Source organism: Bombus bifarius, unplaced genomic scaffold, assembly GCF_011952205.1.
Source record: "Bombus bifarius isolate JDL3187 unplaced genomic scaffold, Bbif_JDL3187 scf7180000008058, whole genome shotgun sequence".
Taxonomy (NCBI): domain Eukaryota; kingdom Metazoa; phylum Arthropoda; class Insecta; order Hymenoptera; family Apidae; genus Bombus; species Bombus bifarius.
The window spans coordinates 619,583-641,370 of NW_022884422.1; the positions used below are offsets into that span (position 1 = coordinate 619,583).

General features: G+C 37.6%; 1 protein-coding gene across 1 annotated transcript in view; it reads left to right on the forward strand.

Moving 5' to 3' along the window:
- LOC117208282 overlaps positions 1–21,788 on the forward strand; it is a 227,357-nt gene that overhangs the window by 148,904 nt on the left and 56,665 nt on the right. The window lies entirely within an intron of this gene.

Consider the following 21,788-nt stretch of genomic DNA (forward strand, 5'->3'; position numbering starts at 1 on the left):
GGGAGCGTAATTTTCTTGACTCTGTGCCTTCTAAGCACAGTGTGCCTACTTTTCGTTAATTCCGTAGATAATTAGATAGTAATTATCAGGATCCTAGAGATGATGCTAATTTATAGATCATGGAGAAGGTTTTTGGCAAATGACTTTGTGACATGAAGCTAGTCATTTCTTTTGGAATTTAAAAATTGCTACAATAGTGGTAATAATTTTTGAACACGGGACAATTATAGTAGCCACCATGATGCAACAAGATTTTATAGCGATTGCAAAAAGTATTGGCACGTAACATTATTTTTCAACGAAGCGTTTTTTTGATCCAATATTTGTGACATTTTATTTTCATAGCAGTCATATAAAGTAGTGTTAAATGGTATGAAGTTTAATATGCTTGGACGTAATTAAATTCTATGATAGACAGGATTATTTGTCAGTACTTTGTGCAGCCATTGCATATTATTATAGCATGGCGACTAAGAATAGAAGGATAGATTAAATTAAAGATTACGGTAATCGATTAAGGATGGAAGATTAGCATTCGGTTTAGTAGTTCGCTTCAACCTTTAATTTGATTTCTTAACAATGAAATATCTACTTTCCATCATTACATGATTTCATGGACTGCATAAAAGAACAGAAAAGATGAATAAGAAACACAGGATGCATTCGCTACTAGAACTCTATCGAGCTCTTTGTTCAAAGAACAATCAAGTACACAATATAAGTGTCTGTCAATCATTTCATTTACCACCTTTAACTAAAGCAAAAGTAGAAAAGAGAACTTAAACAATTAAGTGCATCCAATAATCAATACATGTGTGAGTTTACTACAATCGTCAACTCTCTAACAATAAACATGTTCCAATCTTCATCTCCCTAAAGAACAATTAAGCTCATTGTTAAATGAAAGATGATACAAATAATAGAATCTTAATTCGATCGAACTTTAAGCGAAGTTAAATCGAACTACAGAAATCCGTATGCTTTCGAACATGAAAATATCTTGCTATATATAGGTACTATACGTAGCTACAAGGATTTAGAAATTTCTAAGAAAATCTTTCTTCTGATAAATACTTGTATAAATACTTCTGATAAATACTCATTCTTAGGAAAAATCCACTTAGATCGCTTTTCCACTAAATTCCTCGCCTTGATCTTTTACATTTTAATATGAATCTTGATCGTTTATTATAGAATATAATATCAAGAATTTCTTATTAATTCCATTGCACAGAGAAAAATTCTAGAATTAGGATTTTCATTCAAAAATACAACAAAAAATAGACCGTCATCCAATTTATATTAACCGGAATGAAAAACTTGCTTCTTCATACGCCGACTTTATATCAAATTGTCCACTGATGATGAACTTTTAATAAACCATATTAACTTTAGTAGTAAACTTTAATAAACCATGTTGCTGGGCTAAAGGCTACGTAGAAAAGAAAGGAAAAAAAGGCAACGAAGGGCTCGTTTATTCGAAAATTGTTTTGGGTAGCCCTGGTTGCCACGTGGGTCGACCCCTAACCTTAAATCTCGACGTATCGAAATATAATTGAGGGTCTGCCAAGGGATACATCCGCGATGCGGTCAGCCGTATGAGTTTTTGCGTCAGGGTGCATCGGTTCCCGCCCATTCTCCTTTATTGCTGGGCGTACCGCGACTGTATAAAACATGCAAATCTCTCGGATATTACCGATTCCCGTGTGACGACCACTTCGTGGAACTTCGCCCCGTTCCACGATCACGTTCCACGTTTCACGCGGATACGCAAACGAGATTGAGCGATAGCGACCCCTCAAAATATGTAATCTTCCCTGTACTTTCATTTTCCCTTTCATAGCATAGCTGCAAATTTGTAGTTACATTGTACTGTAGAATTTTTGTTCCTGGAATAAACTGAATTTATTGATTCGTAATCACCTGAGAGTTACGTGGTCCTATTTTTACACGTCAGCGTGACTCTTTCCGCTTCTTTATTTTCTTTCGAATTGTGCTTCTACGGAGAGTAGAATTTTATTTGTCTAAAATTCTATTCATCGAAATAGAATTTTCTAATGCGTAAGTAACGTATCAACAGTGATTAATTAAATTTTTATCAATTAAATCCATTTATCTGAACTCCATTTACTTATCTGTGCTCCTATCATTTGGATGAAAAATCCTAGTGGGAAGAATCAGCGAACTAGTATTGTGTCAATCTACGATATTTGTATAAATTATATATTCCTTGATAGGTTCAAATAAATAGCAAATATTTCGTTGCATTTACATTGATATTTTTACCTCTAAGATGAAAAAGTGTAAAAAGTTCTTTTTTCCTATACTTGAAGTTGGTTTGATTTTCCGTAGTGGTTGTTTTATTTTAATTTGTGAGAATGGAAGGTTCTGAGAGTGCCGCTGCGAAAAATATACAGTTACGTCGGAGACTGGATCGGTGAAGAAATTTCGTACGTGCGTAATTTAATCGCTGCTCAAAGAAGTATTTTAGCTCGGGGCTTGAGTAGCGATAAATAAGCATACAGAAGAACGGTAGTTCTTCTTTCCCGTTTCTTGTTAATTCACGCTATCGATTAGCGTAAGAAGTGTGACAAGGTTTCTGGTGGACTGAAACCTCGTTATCGAGGAGGTGCGTGACTATTTCTTTTGCATGTGGAAGGTTCAAGCGAATCGGTTCGTTAACCGAACTTTCTATTAAAATTCGGATTATTAACAATTTCATATATCCACAGAACATTTAAATGTACGATGTATTAAATGTTTGAAATAATTTTGTGCGTAAACTAATAATACCCATTATGGCATGTAGGGTGAATGTCAAGTGCAGATGCCGATAATAAGACACCTATCATTACAAAACCTAAAAAAGGTAGCTTTTTTTAGTTTTCTACCTGTAATTAGATGGCATGCGCATGTTATACAGTATGCATACGTTATAAAGTGACTCAGGCTGAATATTATGATCCAACAGACACGCAATTAGCTCAAATTAACTGGTTTTGCCTGAGGCGTTCGCCAGTCTTTCCATATTTGCAATAATTGCGCTACCACCACCATCATTTATTTTGCAGTCTTCTTACTTTAATCGCGCAAAAGTGTTGTATCTTGCGATTTTAATTACTTCTGATATTTTTACATACATCGGGAATATAAGACAGAATCTTAAAAATTTGCAGATCTGATGTTTAAAACCGACCAAAGGCAGGTATATTTTCGCAAAAGTTTATCTGCCAAGTTAACAAGTACAAACGCGATCAATTATACCTACACGCCACTAAATTGAGGAAAACAAAAAAGGAATAAAGAGACAAATAAAAACAAGAAGGAGAAATAACGTACGTATCAAGCAACATCCATAGATCTTTGAGTTTCGCACTCAGAGATCAGAATCTTTACAAACCTATATGAATCGCAACAATCGTATGAAGCAGTCGTGAAACATCGCATACCTTATCAACTCGATAATTAATTAATGTAACCTCGATAATTATACAGAAAAATAGCAAATTTTGTATCATACATACGACCTAATCAACACCAGTGGAACGCAGTAGCGTTAGTAGCGCTCGTTTCACTGCAAGAATTCACCATAAGAATCCATTACAAGGATTCACGATACGCGATTAAAAAGATCGGATTTCTTGGATAGTAGAACGACTTAAAATACACGAAAAGTGAAATGAGGCCGAGCAACGATCGTGCATGCCACGACTATACAATAGCATGACTCCGAATGCAGCAGCGCGACGTGAAATTCCGCTCGTTCCACGGCGGGCGAACTTCGCCGAGTTTCTGGGTTGCTTTATGTAACAGTCGCGTAATTGTTATCTCATGGCGTCGTGGGTCGAATTTTTCGTATCGGCTAGTCGTCTCTGGGTGGTCGCCAGGTCTCAAAGAACGCGTTTCACGTACGGCTGCTAATACCACGTGAGAACCGTAAAACGAATTTGAACGATCAAAACGACGTCTCCCGCCCGAAACTTTCGGCGTGTCTCCTTCGCGGTCAATTAACGCGCTGCCCGTACATTGCCATTGTTTGTTTAGTTATGACATTCCTTTCAGTCCAATGAAACCGTTCTAAACGATTTTGTCCATACTAATAGAGCATTTGGAAAAGAATTGCTTTATTTCTACAAAAGCTGTTAAAATAGAATTCGGAGTTGTTGATATGATCGTTGGTAGACGAATGGGAAACTTAAAAATGCCAAAATACATACAGTGCGTATAATAATATCAAAATATATGAAATATCCAGAGTAGAGTATTTATTATAATATTTAGTAAATGAGACAAATTTCTATTTATGTTCTATTTCTTTAACTATGTTTATGAGAATACAAAAGTGTATTATAATTGGCAGTCTTATCATTGGTTTTAGATTGAAAAATTTCATTGTTTTTTATAATGGTTGGAGATGAATATATTTCCTGTATAAGGTATCAAACTGGTCTTGTTTCAAAGTAAACGAGTTTCAAAGAAATGCTTCTAAGTACCATTCCCCTAAGCACCTGGAAATTATAAGCATCTTCGAACAATTACTCGTAAACCTTCGATTTTACACCGACGTAATAAACAAGCCTAATGAATGGAGACAGCCACGAAGAACAGTAAAGGATAATGCGCACCACACCTTTGGATTGATTCGCATAGGTGTGTACCAGTGTTCGATGAAATTAGATTTGATGGCGTACTAAATGAAAAATTGAACTTTTAAAACTATTTATAAACTGTTCATTATAGGCATCACTTATATCAATTACACGCGATTCATTCTAAAGAACATCACATAAAGATATTCATTATTGATATCCAGAAAATGTTCTTCTGACATGTATATGCACTATCGATGAATTAAATTTTAAGCAAAGCCGCAATAAGACATAATTCAGTTAATGACAATTTAGATCTCAGTAGAAGCAGCGTAGCTGTAATACTCTGATTATCACGGCAAGAATATTAACAAATTCTTGAAATTGCTCTCGTTCGGGTCGATATTAATTAAACAAAAATGTTCGATCGCGAGTAGATCTCTCGAAAGCGAATCAGATTTACCTTGGCTCGTTCAGTATTATTCCCATAAAAGGAAGGAGAGTAAAGTTGGATGTCGTAGTCCCGATTTTTCAGACGCGTTTATCGGCCGATTAGTTCGAGGTACACATGGATTCACTTTCGCGCCTTGTCGCCGAACATGTCCTTTCGCTTGCGGCGCGTCCGGCCAGAAAACGATTCAGTACCCACGATGTGGCCATTGTCATTAGCGTGAAAGTCGGTCTTTCCGTCTTGATCAGACACGTTAATGGTCTAAGCTTTTAACTCGCAGCTCCTTTTGAAGGAATGAATTCTTTTTGGTTAGCCGACGTTCTCTTGACAAAACTGAAAGTCGAGAACGTAACTCGAATAAAAGAATACCAATTAAACTTATTATGTGGACATTATGTAGTTCAAAACATACGTGTTTAAAATATGGCTGGTCTTATATCTGACAGTTTGATCATAAGAATCAGCGTGTAATAAGGATCGTTGAAAAGTAGAAAATTTAAGTTTTGATAAAAGAACAAATCCTTTAAATAAGATTGTAAAAGCACGATTATTGCGTGAATGTTACACAAGAATATAATAATTTGTATAGAAAAATCATTTCGTATTGCGTGCCCAATTCCGCACGCATATATAATATGTACATAAATCCATGTATTATGTGACCAACAACGTAATCATACAATTCCATCTTTCCATCAAAGCCAGAAATATTCGACAAATAAAATTCCTACACGATAAACACATCCCTGTAGAATTTATTAAAATTACCATGCTATTATTGCGATTATCGAAAATACCCTACTCGACCATGAGCACGATCCATCATACTTTAAACTGGCTTGCATCTCATGTAACTGGCCCGGAGGCCTCGTTCCTCAGCGACTCATCGTTACACGCTAATCATGCAAATTTCCCAAAGGACAGTCCCCTCGACTCACTCGTGATCTCGAACAAATTACTCGGCTCGTTTTCCACCGGTTGTCGTTCGAGGAATATTCAATGCAGCGATCGATGGCACGTAAATTCAAGCGGGTTCCCGCATATACGCGCTTGCAACAGGTTCATCGCGTCCTTACAAGTCCGACAAGTTCTGGCTCTCGTACAGTCTACGTCGCAGAATTTTCTTTTCTCGCTCGGCACCGCTCGCCCTGTCTCCCTATGCTCGTTTCGAACGATCTCGAGAACTAGTTGTCATACCGGTGTCTCTCGACAGCTCCGTGATTTTTCAAACCGGTGCGCGTTCGCGGTGAATCTGCAAAGTCTAGGGGCACTTGCCTCGACGGGAACAAGTGCGAGACGCCAATAAGCCTGTTCGATCGGTTCTCCAGCAAAAACAGAGCGTTTAAATGCTTTAAATGTCATTCGAGTTCTGCGATAAGGGAACTAGAGACGAGTCGATTCGCGACTTATGCAGATCCGGTGCGTCGTTTTGTTGTTATCTGATCGGCGATATTAAAATTGCGAATGTTAAACTGAGGGAGAAAAGTTGACAGAATTTAAATTAGAAACGTAAGTTGGTGTTACATTATACGTGATTCATAATTTATGAAGTGGTCCATGGTTTTATGTTATTCGATCGGTAATATTAAAATTTATTGTTGGAAAAAGTTAATTGGATTTAATCTAGTAGCCTAACTTGTTTCCTTTATTTTCTTTCACAGGATTCTTCTATTATTAGTTTATAGAGTAACTGGTATTTGATTTAAGATATTAAACTGGAGGCTTAGTCTTGGATCATTGAGTTCTTAGATTCAAAGCTCGATCCGTGTCCTGGTTGCATTCCTTAAACCATGGTCTTGGCACGATTTTGATCTCTAGAGATTAAGATATCTCTAAAACATATTTAAAATTACTCTGTCTGTGTTATTCATTTGGACTTGATATCTCATATTGTAAATATGTTATGACTAGACTGTAGACATTTATGTAAATTCTAATTTTTATGGGAGATAATAAGATCAAATATATTAAAACATCGACCGTATATTAAATACATTATGTGCATTCTACACATTTTTGTAAAATACTAGTAAATTTCTTATAGATGCATAAACATTCGCAGTCTAGTTATGACATACCAAGCGTCATGCTTGTAGCATACTGACACCGTTTTATGTTCTACGTTTTCCTTTACCGTGGTTGTTTTCACGTTTCCATATTTACACATCGTTCCGCAATTACGCTCGCAAGTCGCTTCGGTCTAATTCAAGCTTGCTCGCTCTTCTTTTCCAGGTATGTTGACCGGATGCTATTGTGGCGTGAGAATATCTGGCTTTATCGGAAGTACGGTATGATGCATTTACTGCCAACTGCTTGAAACCTTCTGCACGGAAACGGATGTTTCGTTGAGACTTATCGATTACTAACGCAAAATTGCAAATATTTGGTATGAAACGAACTTATTTATTCTCCTTGTTAAACACGATTTTGTTGAAAATAATTATCGTTGAATAATAAATGCAACAAATATTAAAATAATTCCATGGAAGTAGGCAAATAATAAAATTCAATTTTTCGTATAAAAGTGTACTAAATCAATCGTGATTTTATTTTTCCTGATTTCGTAAAGGTATCAGGACGTGAAAATTTTCGTGATTACGAAACCAAAACGTCCTCTCTCTTCTTTCAATATTTAATTTTCGTAACATCTCCGGATATCTAACGGTGATGAAATACCAATATGGGAAACGCGAGGAGAACCGTTTGCAAGGACAGGCTTAACCGTTTGTTTGGACTTGCATAATCTTTCGTTCGTTTCCAGTGAAAGAGGAAGGAAGAATCAATATTTAGATATCGTAGTGACGTTAGGTCCTGTAAACTGGTAAAACCAGGTTATTAGAACCAAAACCTTAATACATTTACAAACAAGAAGTATATCTCAAATATTCCTCTAAATTTTTTTTAAAGAGATCTATGTTTTCGAAAGAAATTTATGCGATTTAATGAGTGATTTTAAGGTACATTAATTGGCATTATGAAAATTGTAACATCAATCGCGTAATAAATTGGCAATTTCGACAGTCGACGCGTTTAGCTGGCTCGAGGAAGCAATGGTATCAAAAGGGACGCAACGTATCGCAACCGCGAATCCGGTAAATCCCGCAATTAGATAGGCATTGTTGCAAACTTTGCTTCTTGGCTTTACTTCAGCGAATTGCAGGTGAAAATACAGGTTGGCCTTGTGTCTGATTACCGTAACGAAGCGCTCAGCGACCGCATGTTACCGAATTATCTCGTTAGTTCATTAAACGAATCCGCATACTTGGCTGATAATTAAGCGCTTCGTTGCAGGCAATGTCGCAGATTAATTTTTCGCAGTCATTATCTTTTATAATTAATTTCTGGATTAACAACCGTTCATTCTACATGAATAAAAGTCCTCGTAGATTTCCAAGCAATGAAATTCCACTAAAATATTTTATATCCACTTAAAAGAAAGGACATTGATCGTTCAAATTATTGCACGTATAATTTGATCTGTAGGTCGAATATAGGGTTAGAGAATATATCGTTTACAAAGATTGATTAAATATTTCATAATTGAGTGAACGAGTAGTCTGTAAAATTTACGAAAATATAGCGTTTCCTTATTGTCTATAACAACGATCCAAAACGAAGAAATCTTTCCCGAAAAGGAAACCGTTTACGATCTTCAATTCACGGTACCGTAACGTCGCACTTTATGGACCATTTGCAGAAGCGTTTCGAATAACACAAGCCGAGAATTCCAAAGGAAATAACGCGTTTAGGTAACGACAATGTTTTCGAACGACGTTAAAATCTTAGGATATATAGGAAAAAATACGCTTTCACCTGTGTGTTTCGATACAGAGTAGAACATAGAAGAATCATTATTAAGATCGGCGATTTTCCAAGCAAGCGAAATTGCTTTCACAGAAACAACGATCCTGGCGGTTACGGTAAGCGCAGACGACGGTAATTGATAGAAACGATACCGGATGGCGACTTGTTGTTAGTAATAAAACGCCGGTCTCGCGGTTGCAAGTTCGTTCGAAGCCGAGGACGTGACCTGACCATCGTGTCAGGAAGTTGTAACGGAGAACGACATGAAAAATAGATAACTACACCAACTTCTGTCGTGTTTTATTTTCGGAAAGTTGATCTGTGTACAACGCTAATTAAAAATTTGGTATCATCATCGTTCCATCGGATTTCAGAATTAAAAGGAAACGTAAAGGCAGCTCAGAATTTGTTAGGGACGTTCATCTGCATATACTGCTGGTTAAAGATTTTAAATCATTATACTGTTTCATAGAATTACAGAAGATGAATTAGACCAGCTTTTCTTATGTTTTATTTTTAAAAAATTAGGCTATGTATATGTCATTGCCGGTTAAAAATTTCGAGATTTCGAATTCAAGAATCAAAGATAGAAAAAGTAAGCTTAAAATTTTGTTTCTTTAACAATTTTTTAGTCAAAGGAATTGCTATTGATATCTACAACATTAATTTTGCAGTAATAATCAGAGTACAAATAGAAAGGTGTATATGGTTAGGTATGTCAGAACTTGTCGTTTGAAGTACATCGAATTTCTCCTTACGTTATCGCGACACTCATTAGATTACAACGGGATACGCAATTTGCCTCGCCATTAAAGCTTCTTCATAGCTTTCACTGTCTGTTGAAGACCGGATTGCACGTTCATATACGTGCACCGATGACGCACAATGTTACAGATGCGTGCACCCGCATTTGGACACTTGGTTGACTTCTACTTTCGTGGGATATTTTACTGATGTACGCTTCGAAACGTTGATTGATTGGTTTGACTAATGAAGTATCGTTCGCTATGATGCGACGAGCTGAATTATTATAAAGATCGATCTCTGCTAAAAGAGAATATACCTTTCAAAAATTCTAATTCCTACATTGTTGATCGATCTCTGCTAAAAGAGAATATACCTTTCAAAAATTCTAATTCCTACATTGTTGATCGATCTCTGCTAAAAGAGAATATACCTTTCAAAAATTCTAATTCCTACATTTTTGTTTTTCTAAATATTTGAAATTAAGAACTTTTAGTTCTATAAATCACAGGCTTTCAAGTACAGGCTTTCATCAACTCTCTATCAACATTAACACCTTTTTACGCCTTGGGCCTCAACTGACCAAGTCAGGTGTGCGATAATTTGCAGCCGGAAGTATCTATGTACCTAAGTCATACCTGTTAAATAATCAATGCTTCAAAGACTAGAATCTCTCTAAGTGGTTCTTCCATCAAATCTTAAGCACCTGACTAATCCAAGAATCGTAAAGCCACCAAAAAAAAAAAAGTGAAATAACCGGAGTTTACATTACGGAAAGTAGAAATGTTTTCCCGGTAATGAATCATAGAAATGCAATTATAATTAGTCGTAAAAAATCCTACACATAGAAGTGATTACTTGTAAGATAAGGATTGGAGTAAAAGTAAAATGCGGGAACGGTGTAATAAAGAAGAAACGAATTCCTGACGAGAAACACTTCTGTCGTAATTCGAATTACCTGATGGACGAGGATACGAATATAAAGTATACAGCAGTGCAGTGGCACGATAGTATTGCGGATACGTTGCACGTCCGGTTGCATTTTGTCGCATGTGCAACCAGTGTTGGTTTAACGAACCGATCGAAGGTCGACCATCGATTTTCACACGATCGGCTACACTACCACGCAACCATTTAACTCGTCGTTTATCTTCGTGCACGGCCACCGTATCAGCGCAACGTCAGTTTAGTCAGAGAAGACTAAAATGAAAAATAAATTGCGCTTGAGGTTTAAATTATGCTGTTCTTTGTGAAGATAAAGTTTTATCGGAAAAATTTGATTCGAGGCAATCAACCTAATCGGCATTCAAAGAAAGTCATACATTACACACGCGGACGATAATCGAAGCAGAAACTGTATTACGGTATCGATTAATTTTCCGCGCCAGACTAACGTTGAGAAAGTCGTTCGAACTTAATGAACTAGAAAGTATTTCGAGAAGGAGAACATCAGAGAACGTTCGTATCATTGTCCGAGGTAATCTAATCTCTCTAATAGAAATTGCTTTCTATCTTGCAATTAGTACAACATTTTTAAGAAAGGCACAGAACTACAGATATTGATAAAAGTCTTCGTATATATGAGCTTCTTAAATGGCAAATTGAACGATTGCACTAAATTAATCAATTCTCAAGGAACAGGTACTTCCATCAGTTCATTTAGTATAAGAAGAAGACAACAATAATAGCAAATTGCAAGATAAATTTGACTGTTTCGGTACTTCTAGCATTACTAGAAATAGCCTTCCTATAGAATACATGAACGTTCTTATGGCTATCTATACACTGACTTTAAACTTTCGATCTCTCTCAAACTTGACCTACACTTGGAAAGACATGTTCCGTAAAAAGAAAAAATTAATATTTAGAAAAATTGAAGAGAAAAGTAAAAATGTGACAATCTTGAAATTAAAATCTGTATCGATTCATCGGCGTTCGGAACATGAACATAACCCGAATACTGCGTACATTGTGGAACGAGTTCGCGTGGCCACTCAGCTCGTGAGTCGTGCATCGACAAATCGAGCCCGACTTTCGCACGACCCGCATATCCCGCCGATACGGTTTCCGCCGCACCATCGTTGGACTCATCGTGACTTACTATACCGCCATGCCCCGGTGAGAGCCGTGCACGATCACCTAGACACGAGCTAGGGACAAAATCCTCTCAGAAAAGTTGGTGATAAATGCAGATATGTGGCCGCGGTGGAAGAGGTAACACGCAAATGCAATATACCCTCATCCACCGTGACCAGCTACGGATTAGCAATGGTTGCCTTAGAAAACCTAAATACATTGCTTGTTCCATGGTTGCTCGCTTAGAACTTTCCTAGGAATTCGGATTTTAATGCAAACTATTTAAGTAAATATCGACATCGCACAGATTCAACCTAACGAGGAGAAACGAAGTCAAGGAGTTCATTCCTCAAATAGCAAAAATATTTTACAATCCTTAATCTTTAATTGTTAGAATTTTTTATCATTTAAAGTAGAGAAAAATGGTGAAAAATTTTCAGAGTAATGTATAGAGCGTAAAATGTGGAAATAAGTATAGAAAATACCGTAAGCTTTATTTTCTTATTTGAATTTATTATAATATGTCTATAAGGAACTTCATGCCTTGTTAGAATTTTGCGAAGGAATTTTGTGAGGAAGAGGAAAATTGTGAAAAATTTCAGAGTGGTGGACAAAGTATAAGATATGAAAATTAGTACAAAATATGAAGCAAATCTTACTTACGTTCTTCGACTTTGTTATACCTGACTCATAGTTTCTCATTTTGAAAAAATCACGGTGACGGCAATTGTAAGAAAGATTCTCGGAATCGAATACGATTGAAGTTGATACTTGACATCATCTAAGGGACCAGACAGCAGACTTATAATTTTAGTGCGACTTCAAGGTTAAACGGAACACTTTTGTAGATTTTTTACTAACTATAACACAATGACTTCACGCGCTAATTCTTCAATTACGTCTGACATCATTTGCCGACAGTTGTTCGAATCGATCATTCTCCATCGAATCTTTTGTTTTCTCGTTGGCGTCTTCGAAGTTTTTACGGGCGTTAATGACGCGTTCGAACGCGGAAGACCACGTAACGAAAGGTTTTCAGAAGGCAGCTACCACCAAAGCCAAGAGTATGTTCTTTGTGGGGAAGAATCAATTACGAAAGGAATTTCGTGCGCAGAAAACGGATACATTAAAGCGAGCGTACACCGGTTACGTAAGTTGATCGTTCGTCCATCGACGTTCCGGCCGCAAAAGCCATCACAGCACCTCCGTGCGAAGAGAAATCATACCGACGCGAATGTAGACACCGAGGGCAAGAACTCGTGCTTTCGCTTGATCTTACAACTAATTATTCGACAAATATGCCGATCAATCAAGGAACATCCAATCTCGACGACAGATCCTTCCAAGCAGTTTCATTCGAATATTTAACCAACGTATTATACGAGTCTGTCTCATGTTCGAGAAACCAGTCAATAAGAGCTCATCGTCGGTTTTGCAACATTTTGGGTCGTTTTCAGTGCTGGCTGAAAAGTATTTATTCTCTTCGGAATTGTCGATCACAGTTGAGATCGGTTAACTATCATATTAGGAGAAGAAAGTACAATCTTATAGGTCAGATAACAATTACTTGATTGGCGATCGTTGTTATAAAGTTGGTTTAATTGCTCTTTAAGAAAATATGTGAACAGTTGTGTGGCGACAAAAAGTATTTGTATATTTTTCTTATTTTCCAATGATGCATTTTTTATCAGATTCTACATTTCATTATTTATAGTATTTTTTCCAGTATCTACCATTTTTTGTTCATTCTATAATATAATAACGGTTCATGCTCAAATAATTAAAATTTTGTTGCAATAAATGCAGTTGAGACAAATGAAATTCTATCGTTTTCACCATCTAAAGAATAGAACATTTTCAGCGCTTTAGCTCGCTGTATTAAAAAATTCCAGATACAATTTAAAATCCGCTCCACTCATTTTCACATATCCCACCAATTCCCAAGACCCGTTCTTCTGCTACTGGATGGTTTTTGTCACCCTCCTCTTTCTTCCTCCGGTTCGGCCGAAAACTACGAAGTAGGGGATGGATGAAAAGAAAACAGACAGACGTTTCGAAGAAACATCGGTCGATGCACGTATTATCCGTGGCTGCATAAAGGTAGCGTAGTCCTAGCTACCAGGCATGTATAAAGCATGAGCTCTCAGTCCCAGGACGCAATGAATAAATGTAAATTCAGCCCCATAATAATTGCTTTACGGGGGTACCCACCACTGTAATCACTTTAATAGCCGCTTCTGTCATGGCGGCTGGAGAAGTGCCTTCTAGACGCAGTGTGATGCGCCATCGCATTAATGGCGCCTTTTACGAGGCCCTTGTCTGTGGTGTTTCTGTGCTGTTTTACGCGTACGCGTTACCCGTATAAGTTACACCCATACAAATATAACAGACCACTTTCGAATGAAAAAAAAAGAATATGAATGACGAAACAGCATAACGTTTGTTGTTTCGTATCGAATTTATCGTGCATAAAGGCGGACAGATATTAATGGTAAATTAATTGCTAAATAAATTCATTTTTATCCAATCACGTCGAATATCTTGCACTTTCTTTTCTCCTCGTCATGGCCTGGTTTGTACATTACTCGCGATGACAGATTGTCGGACATATTCATCGTGCGCTTCTACCGGTCGTGGCGTTTCGAGATTGTTGTTAGACTTTGGCGAGACACGTTCTTTTGCAGCATCATTATGAACTATACGATATACAGCTAATTAATAAAGTATTTGAAAATCGATAAAGATAATTTTGTACTAGAGAAATATTGAGATTGTAACAAAAAATCTTCGATTTCATTAATAAATGTTCCTTGGAGAAATTTTTACAAATGTTTGAAAATACACGTGTGCAACAAAGATTTCTTTAAATAATGAAAAGTGAAAAGAATTCGAAGAATTGAATGGTAGAGAAATTAGTACTGCGAGGAGATCGTGGTTGGCTTTTCACGAGAATGTAAGAATTCGCTTGTCACACAAAACGAAATAAATTATCCTTACCCTAAGAAGAAACGCACGCTCTTACGATTCCGGCAGACGCGGCGCCAATTAAAAGCAAACACTCGGCCCGCGCTTCTTGTTACCAACATCACGACCTCTCGTTATTGAGAATCGGGTTTGATAGTTAACCTGCTACGTGGAGCTCAACTCGACCATGGTATTCGCGCGAAATCCTTATTTTTCTTGTATGACGCAATTCCTTACAAATCTACTCGTTAATTAATTTAAAATGTTTCAATCAGCATCGTACTTCATTATTGACCTATTCCAGATAAAACTACAATCTATACATGCAATAATTAACGTCTGATATTCTAAGGAAACTGTAGTCGATGTAAATTCTTATATCGTATAATTTTAATGAAAACGTCATAGAATATCGTTCATTAAAGAAATTTCAACATGTGTACACTGATGTCATAAATATTAAGACACGCATTGATATTTTTATTTTACTTTGTTCCTAGACATTTCATATTATTGGAGTTTTGTAATGTAAGATATTAAATAAAGTAAAATTTGTTAAAGATTTCCGGTGATTGTAACCAGTAAATGTCATGATATTTATGGCCAGTCGGTGTACATATTTTTAGAAATCGAATGTTAATTTTATCCAAAAAACTAACAAGAACATACACGTACAATTTTCACAAAAATCTGTGTTTTCTCTTATTTCACTGTAATTATTACTATCCAGTACAACGATTAACGATCTTCACGAAATGGCCTTCAGCGATCTAACGAACACTAAAAGCTTCTTCTGAACTGGGAGCTGTCGCAATTACTTAGCAAAAATATGGCACGTTCGAAGAATTCATCGAATCTTCGCGAAGAAGAGCGGACGTTCCCAAAGGCTAGTCAGGACCCTCTGAACTGCGATGACGAGGGGAAGCCATTCGTTTCGGGCGTCACACTTACAATGAATCCTTAAATTATCCTCCGGCACAGAGGCAGAAGAAACGTCCGCGTCCTTGCGCCGTGGTAGCCGCCACGCGGATAGAAGTACGTTGCCTCCAATTAAAATAAATGCGTTCGCTGCTTTTCTTGTCACCGTTCCACAGTTGCTCCAGCGCGGCATCTCGTCAGCTCCCTCTTTCCTTCCACCTGCCCTCCTCTCACCATTTTCTTTCTCGCCGTGTACCTTTGCACCAACGATGATCGCCGATGTCATTGCACCGATCGAAAGTTACTAGACAAACTTACTATAGTAAAGTACTAATGTTATTTGAGTCAGTCAAGCTAAAACGTCTCCAAGTTTAATCTTGAATATTGCACAGTATAATTAAACTTGTTGCATATTATGAAACATCGTTTGTCTTGATTAAAAACAATTGATCTAAATCACCTATTGCACCTTGAAATTCTCTGATACCACTTTGATATTTTACCTTCAACGTAAGACGAGACATGAACGGCTATTTAACAATCAGAAACGAGAATATTAGTTCAATATTATGAATGAAAATATTCTCTTATTCGCTGCAATACAAACTTTCGGCTTTTAATCCGGCGCTAAAATACTTCTCAAAGTTCTTTAAAAAGCATCGACTTATTTAAACAGCGCTTCAAACAAGCACGCTGATCATCATTTATATTCTGACACGGCAAAATCAACGCGGTCATGCTGCATGCTTTAACGTCCTTTTTACGCTGCTTCGTTCGCGCCGATAATTCCTTCATGCGATATACAGATACTATTATTCATTTGCAACGTCACGGGAATATTGAGGTTTCCAATAACCATGAAACAACCTCATACTCGGGAAATAAGAAACCTTCCAGAAATAGAAGAAGGACATTTTTTCATTCTAAGGATAGCTATGCTCTCGTCTGTCATGCAAAAAACGATTGCAATAATAAGAATATTCGACGATATTGTGTTGCAAGTGTTATTTGTTTAAGAAGAATGTTAGAGGCGAATTAGATAATTCGTTTTGTAATTCATCAATTTACGAGACTCTCAATTATTCAGATCTTGAATTTTAAGATTGAAACCTAAATGACTAAAATAAGCTTACTGTACCTTACTCGATTGGCACACTGATGCCACACATTCTTGAGCCAGTTAAACGTCATGACGCGCAAACGAACCACCGTGGATTCCGGCCGTGTCCTCGTCCCTCTTTTCCTATGCTCCAGCTCTCGCGGGGTGCACGCGGCATAGGCTGTCCGCGCAGACAACGACGACGAACACGAGGTGAACGACACCGTTGGCATTGACCACTTCTGTCGCTGGCGTACGGCCGCCGCAAACGACACACGCGGGTAGATCTCTCAAGCTTTTTGCCACGCCGGCCGACCTGTGGAAATTGCGCTCGTCCACGGAGACAGAGACGCCGATCTAAAATCCTTTCGTTCGTCGAGCGATTACCGAGCGCCGCGAAAAGAAACGAAAGAACTCGTTGCTTTTCAACGCATCGTGCCATTTCTTCGTGAGAAAAAAGATTTCGTTTGTGCGTTGAATAGAAGACGAGTGGATATCGTCGACGCGATTCACGTGTTAGTGAATTTTTATTTGTCGTTCGTCTGTATTGAGGAGAAGGTAGAGACGGTTTTCGGCGAGTTAATCCGACGGTCTGTCGGATTCGACAAAGCGCTTGAAGCTTATTTAAATGTCCCCGTGTGCGACGGGAGTCCTCCTTAAAGTCCTGCGAGGCGCATCACTAAGAGGACACTACGGAGACATAAGGGGACGTAAAGGGACGCATGCGGACGTAACGAGACGCGTAGAAGTAGAGTGATATGAATACAGATGCTGAGCGAAATTCATATGGAACGAAACGCGTAAACGATGTACCTATGATTTTATAGTATCGTTCGTAAATATTTGCTCGATCGAAAATACGCGTGCCATTAAGATACGTTAATGTAAAATGAATGTTTTATTAAAAAACGTTTGAGATTTATCATATGCCTGATTTTGATGAGATTTATCATGCATAGTAGATTCTGAAAGTATTTGAAAACTTGTCATAAAAATTTCTATATATACGTATATACTTCTATATATACATGTACATATTGTATAATATTTCGTAGCTTTTGTGTGCATTTTTAGATTTGTTTCGAACTTCAACAATACGATCTTGATAATCGTGTTTCATTAAAATATCACCAAACGAATAACGCTTATAATATATTCACAAAAGTGTTTTACAACGCATATTATTAGTGTTAATGATTAATTTCTTATACTGATTTGTGAAAATATATTATGTAAAATAAATTGCATACTTAATTTGCTTGTTTAATTAAATTCTTCAAAGTTATGTAAAAGAATATATTAATATCGATAGTCTATAAAGTTTCGTGAGTAATGTTAATTCATAAGTGTGCAATAGAGTTGTAAAAATAGTTTCAATGATTCGCGACGAATTATATTCAGTTATTACATTCTGTTCGACTCGATTTTCAAAAAGGCCTCCGTAAGAAAGGTTTCCTGCAATATCCTTCGCGATCGATAGCCCTCTCGCTTTCGGTAAAAGCGTCACGCTCCCAGCGGCAGAACTTATTTCTTCGTAGAAGCTCGGGACCGACGACGACTTCTGGATTTCGTGCGCGTGTAAAAGCATTCGATCGGCGACATGGAAAGCAACGGTAGCACGGTAAGAATATTGAACAGCGCGGTGAGAATATTGAACAGAGCCTGCACGGAATAATCTGTGAATCTCGCGGATTCTGGGTTCCTCGCGCTCGCGCCATCGTCTTTGACATAAGCGCTGTGTCTTTATCTCCGATTTGCTCGCATGAGACGCGAACGTGAAAGTGAACCGACCTGTTGGTTTCGAGCGGGATGGTAGCGAATAGTTGGCACGTAGCGCTCGAAAGAAAATTGAATCAAGTGGCTGCGAGGTGTCATTTAAATATGCATGAAGCTGAGTGATGAGTTTTGCGTAGACTGACACGCTGGCTCCCACGAACGTAGCGAACTATGTTTCGTGTTCTGACATTGTGGATTCCTGTGTTAGCTGGTTTTCGGAGAATTCTTAGTGATGCAGAATTTGCGATGTTTTTGACACGTATTTTTCTGTTTGGTAAAAGGTAATCGAAATAAAAGAAATAAGATAAATATCGAAAGATTAATTTGAAGCAAACTGCTTCTTCATCAGAGATGTTGGTATAAATGATTTAAAAATTACTACGATTAGAAAATTTATTGTCTCTTCTTCTGACGCAGGAGACCATTTCATTGTCGCAAGTGATGATAGGTAGAATTTTTTAAAGGAGATGAAGGATGATCCAAGCAAGGTGATGTCGAGCCATTGTTGATCGCGGTTGATTGTTTACGCGTTCGATTATAACGCACGCCATAAATCTTGAAACAAATGTACAATGCCGCGAACAAGCGGTAAATTCAATTATTGTAATCAATCAGATATGAAGCTCCGGATCATTATGGAAATGTATTACAAGGTGAGTTTCTTAACTCGCGTCCGTGGCACGACTACGAAGGGGACACGTACTTGCAAAGAATTTTTCAGGATTCTTTTCTAGAAAGGCTGGCAAATCGGATATAGCGTCGCTATTGTACTTGCGGCTAGCTGTTTAAACGTATGCGACGTACAATGTACTAAAACTGTCGTGACGTAGCCTCGAGGCACGAAGAAGGTACTGTGAAGTGATTCATTCGGCGATCGAGAAGGATTCGTGGAAAAGTGAGTGTACTTTCGTAAAACACGTAAGGAAGACAGAGTATTAATCTACACGAGGTTGCGAATAATAGTATGACTAATCGTTAGTTTCCTGTTTTCAATGTGAATAGGGGCCGTGTTCTTGATAAAGTGACAATTATCATTCTGTTGTTAGTTTATTCATTGCAAATGACCAACTTCAGGAAATTATCTTTTATGTACATCCTTCAGTCGTAATTGCCTTCGCGATGTAGCGAGATTGTAAATTAAGGCGTCAAGTAGCGAGATCGATTAATACTGGCAGTAGCGTGCAACGTTTTATCTTTTTTCAATGGAGACATCAGCGTGTTTTACCTTTTTCAATGGAAACGTCAGGCGAGAATTTTATCATTCCAAGGGCTTTTTTCCCAAACGACAACAATTTTATGGGATATGCAACATCATGATGAAATTGGGATTCTTAAAGAGTCTTTACATTTGAAGGATCAGTTCTAAGAATCATAAAAATAAAAGTCGAAGAACGAAAGGAACGACAGAGGTGAGAAAAAATGCAAGGAATGAGACGATAGGAAAAAGAGAAGAAATCTTTGAGACTTCCATTTCCATAGGATTATATTTATTGTCAGATATTCGTTATTAAAGGTAAACTTTATCATTAAGGTTACTTCATCGTGGAATACTAGAAATCATCACCGCCTTTCCACTTTTCCCTTTCAACCACAGAAGCATCCAAAACCGTCGTCGAGCATTCTCATCAACATCAATCATTTTTCATAGCAATTCTCATCAATATACTCCGCCGGCCTCCTTTTGCTCGTCATTAGCACAAGATAAACTCAATTGCCGCAACCCATATACCCGGCCATCAACCACGTTTCTCCATCATCCATATTTGCCGCTTCGATCATCCAGAAACGTTTCTCTCCTCTTCCTTTCTCGATCAACCATGTCAAACGCATTGGTCCCACTTTATGCGTGTGACCCAGTGAATAGTTGAAACGTGCTCGGAGCATTTACGAACTTTGATCGTAAACGTGATTCATGAGTCGTAGTCGACCGTATCGCAACCTTGAGCAACCGACGAAGGCCAAGGTGAGAACGCGCCAGCCACTTACTGCTCTCGATGAAAACGAACGAACAGACTTACGCGGTTCAACGTTCGCCATAATTAGGGACCGGCTTGATTTTTCCGAAAGCGTCGCCACTCATCATTCGTCAACCGTTGCTACCTGCTGGGTAAACCGCGGGAAACGCGAACACCTTGACGAGTTTCAACCGTCTGCCATCTAATGCGTCGACCAATACAATGACGGTTTTCGGATTTCACGCTAAGGGAAAATTGCCTTAGGTGCCCCAGGAGGTGATGGAACAGCTTTCGTTACAAAATTGTGTTTCCATTCGTTCAAGTTTTATTGTTAAAATATGTGTTTATTACTGGAACTTTCGAGAATTTTTACTTATTTTTGAATAGGTTTATTAATGTCACGATTTTTATTTATTACTACCTGCACATTGGGGCACCTCAAAATTTTTCATAAAGAAAATTTCATAAGAAAATAGTATAGAAATTTCTAGTCTATTTATTATTTTCTATCGGATGATATTATTATCAATTTGAGCTTGTGTTTCAGTGATTGGCTTATCAAGATTGAACGAATGTAGCAATGCAGTTATTATAATTACATAATGACTAGGCTCTCTTTTGTAATGTATATTAATGCATAGTAGTATTAGGTTAATTACCAAGTGTTCCTAGATACAGTCGCTGTTTTCTATTTCTCGGAATATACTTTCACGTGTGCTCTCTTTGTACTTCCTGATTGTTCTTTATATGTATGTAGAGCTATTTTAACTGCATCGCCGTAGATTTTTATTGAATTTATGCGTGTTCTATTGCGTATACGTCTATTCAAATGGTGTAAGAAATTATCTCAAACGATGCTATTCTGGAGATGACAAAGAAAATGAAATGTTGACGTCAAGTGTACGATAATTAACGATTCCTCGATTTCCCCTATCGCGTGTAGGTCGTTGTTCAATGCTGACGTTGAAATCTACCGAATGCAACGCGGTGGCTACACTGTTTGACGGCCACTCGGCACTTTGGATAATCATCCGGACATGTGGGAAGATGGACGCGAACGATACAAGCGTTGCTTTTTCAAAGCACTCTCGACCCGAGAGACGTTCCTACCTTGTAGAAGGATTGACGGGTCCTTCTGCGATTTTTATTCACTTGTCGATTGTGTAATGCCTGACCATAATATTACATGCTACTGACAAAAAGTACAAGGAAACAGGTGTGTATAAGGAACAATGTTATTAACTTATTATCAAACATTTTTTAAATACGAAAAGTTTTGACAAACGATATTCTACAATCTGTCATAATTTAAATTAGAAGAAACGAGCCTCGTAGAGGCCATATTCATCAACTTGATTAACATTTACAATTGATATTCAATACTCAAGCAACAAGTGACTTACTTTTGTAAG